The following is a 3,185-nucleotide window of genomic DNA, read 5'->3' on the forward strand; positions in this document are numbered from 1 at the left end:
TAAAGCAAGGTTGGCAGGACCCTCTTGTCCCTTCCCCCTCTATCTCCGTAATGGCCTAGCCATTACTGTACTGTACCTTGCCGGCCGGCAGAGCTGGCCGGCAGGGGTATTACTGTACTGTACGTCGTTCTACTTCTGGACCTAGTATAGGTTGGGATGTGGAATTGACTAAGCCCATTGCCGGCCGGCAGAGATGCTGGCCGGTAAGGGTCTTATGTTTTCGAGTGCTGCCCGGACCTCTCTTGGTCCCTCATCCATGCCTGCCGGCAGAGCCGGACGGCATTGGTCAAGGAAGCCTGAATTAAGTTTCTCCCCTTCCTTATATGCACTCTTTCGGTTGCCGGGCTTGGGGGGTTGTGTACACTCTTATCCCGGCATCCATTCTATTTTCTTCTAGTGCTATACCTGTCCAGGCTGCCGGCCTATGAGGCCGGCAGCCGGGCAGGTGTAGTCTTCTGGTTCTTTTGCTGCCGGCTGGCATCGGTCTTGTACCTTTGCCGGCCAGCTTATGTCAGTCCTTGTCTGCCGGTCACCAAGAGTGTGGCCGGCAGCTGGGTACTACCTTGTGTAGTTGCTGGCCGGCAGTCATTGCCGGCCAACACTGGCTGTTGCCGGCCGGCAGTTGCTGCCGACCGGCACAGGCATTTGAACCAGAGTGCTGCCGCCCTATAGCTGTTAAGTAGTATACTTTAAAGCTAGTTGTGGTGTGTGCCGGCCGGCAAAGGCAGGCCGGCACACATCCTCCTATACTGTACTAGTATTCTTCTGTATAGCATATACAGTAAGAAGAAAACTATAGTAAAGGTTTAGGTACAGCACTGTATCTTCTAACACTATTGTGTTTTCTTGCACAGCCCTTTGCTGTTGCCCTCAGATAGGAAGCAGAGTTCTTCCCTGTCTATTATCCAGGATTTTAAAATCATTGCCTAGGTGTGAGCTCCACCTGTTTCCTCTGGAAACCTTGCATTGGTTACTCTAGAAGAGATAAACCATTTTGATTTTATTATCTGGAAGGCTGCAACAATGGGTTGTGAGGGAAACACAAGTGTGTCTTTCCTTTATGAATTGTTATGCTATACTATGCATATCCAGTGATACATAGTTCACTTGATACTCATGGAAATTTCTTCTCTTTACAGGAGGACCCTCCGAAGTGCGGAAATGTTTTCTGCAATGTCCGCAGCAAGAACCTCTGCGGACATGAGTGTTGTAGGAGACACGCAGCATGCGCTGTCTCCAAGGATGATCTCCAGTATTGGGACCCTCAGGTATGTACTGTATGCACTAACCTGATTACTGAGGCTTTTGATTCCCCTAGAACGGCGGAATCAAGGGATATAGCAAGGGAAAAGCTTCGTACTTGGGTAAGGGGCTTCAAGAAGAACACCTCTGGCACTTATCTTCCAAGTGAGAAGATGAGGGCGTATCTTTTTCCCCAGGCATCAGCTGAGGCAGTGATTCCCCAGCCTCAAGAGGAGATCCCTCAAGATCAAGTCCAGGTGGACGCGGAAGTCGCAGTTGCGATGCAAGACATCCAGTTGTATGACAGGATGTCTGACCTGGACGAACGTTTGGAAGAAGACCTCCTGGCAGAAGGTCAGGATCAAGTTCAAACATCGGCTGGTCTCCCTGTAGAACTGGGACAGGCCCTCTCTTCGATTGTTGGAATGATCCAACAAATGCAGAAGGAGAATCAGGAGAAGGCGGCTGCAATGGAACTGCGTATGCAGTCCCTAGCAGAATCACATGGGCCCCAGAAAAGGCTCAATGTGAAAGACCTTCCCATATGCTCAGATGCTAATCCATGGAGGTATGCTGAGCACATGCCGATGACGACTGGAAAGATCGTCATCTCGGATAAGCTGGGTTCAGTTCCCCTAGAGGAGGTAGAATTCTGGCCCAGCAAGGCATCATATCCGGACTGCTATGTCCGGCTGGGAAAAGAACCAGCTTCAAGGGAGGAGACAGAGCCGAAGGAGGTCATTATTATGGACCACGCTAAGGCTCAAGCCCTACTTTCATCCTCGATGAAAGAGAGGGGCTTCTCTAATTCGAAGGTAGCTGCATTGAGCAAGAAGCTCCCTTCTTTTGTGTCCTCTCCTGATAGAGCCTTCCCCTTTTTACAGAAAGGGTTTGCGGCTGTCCTAAAGGCAGTCGAGGCCGGCAAGCCTTGCCCCTCCCTGGAGGAGTGTAAACCCTTGTCGCTGGCTCTGCCTATGGACCACAAAGACTGGAAGGATGTCCATCTGACATTCTCAGTGGGAAAGTTGGAGGCTGATATTGCCGGACGGCAATTCGGCGAGGACCTCCCCAAGCTGTCCGAATCTCTTTTACGAAGAGAGTTCGAGACCAAAGAAAGACTGGCTGCCTCAATGTCTCATCAGACTACTCTTGAGACAATGGCAAGTGACCCTAAGGTCCATGAAATGTTCATGGTAGTGGCTAAGTCTCACCTAGCCACAGTGACGAAGGACCTTTATGGCTTCATCAAGGCAAGGAGAGCTTGCAGGGAGTTCGTGTTCACCGGGGCTTCGGTGAGACACGAGCCAAGGAAATTAATCTCCTCCAACATTTGGGGAAAAGACCTTTTCCCTACCGATGTGGTCAAAGAGGTTGTTGATAAGGCCGCCGTGGAGAATAGAAACCTTCTCCAGAAGTGGGGCCTGGCTATCAAAAGAAAATCTTCCCCGGATGAGGGTCCTCAACCAAAGAGGAAGAATATGAGGACTAGGCTACCATCTCGGCCAGCCAAGCCTTATAGACAGCAACAGCAACTGCAATTGCCTTTGCCTCCAGTGCCCCAGATGGTGGCACAAACACCAACTGCTTTTCAGTGGGTACCCCAGGCTGTGCCAGGTCAGTCAACCACATTCACCCCAACGTTCGAAGGACAGTCTTCTTCCTTTCGTGCAAAACCTAGAGGAGCAGCCAGAGGCTCGTCTAGGCGCCCCTCGAGGGGAAGGGGATTCAGAGGTGGTCGTAGTCAGGGAGGCAAGACCTCAGGACGGCAGTCCAAGTGAAATGATACCGGTAGGAGGGAGACTGATGAAATTTTGGGATCGCTGGACCTTCGATCCCTGGGCCCAAAGCCTACTCAAGAATGGACTGGGTTGGAGCTGGTACAGCACTCCACCCCCATGCCTTCGGTTTTTCCAACACGTTCAAGAGCTGTTGGAGAAAAATGT

General features: G+C 51.1%; 1 protein-coding gene across 1 annotated transcript in view; it reads right to left on the bottom strand.

Moving 5' to 3' along the window:
- LOC137622414 (uncharacterized) overlaps positions 1-3,185 on the bottom strand; it is a 17,167-nt gene that overhangs the window by 9,220 nt on the left and 4,762 nt on the right. The gene's annotated exons all lie outside the window — the stretch shown is intronic.

Source organism: Palaemon carinicauda, chromosome 29, assembly GCF_036898095.1.
Source record: "Palaemon carinicauda isolate YSFRI2023 chromosome 29, ASM3689809v2, whole genome shotgun sequence".
Taxonomy (NCBI): Eukaryota; Metazoa; Arthropoda; class Malacostraca; order Decapoda; family Palaemonidae; genus Palaemon; species Palaemon carinicauda.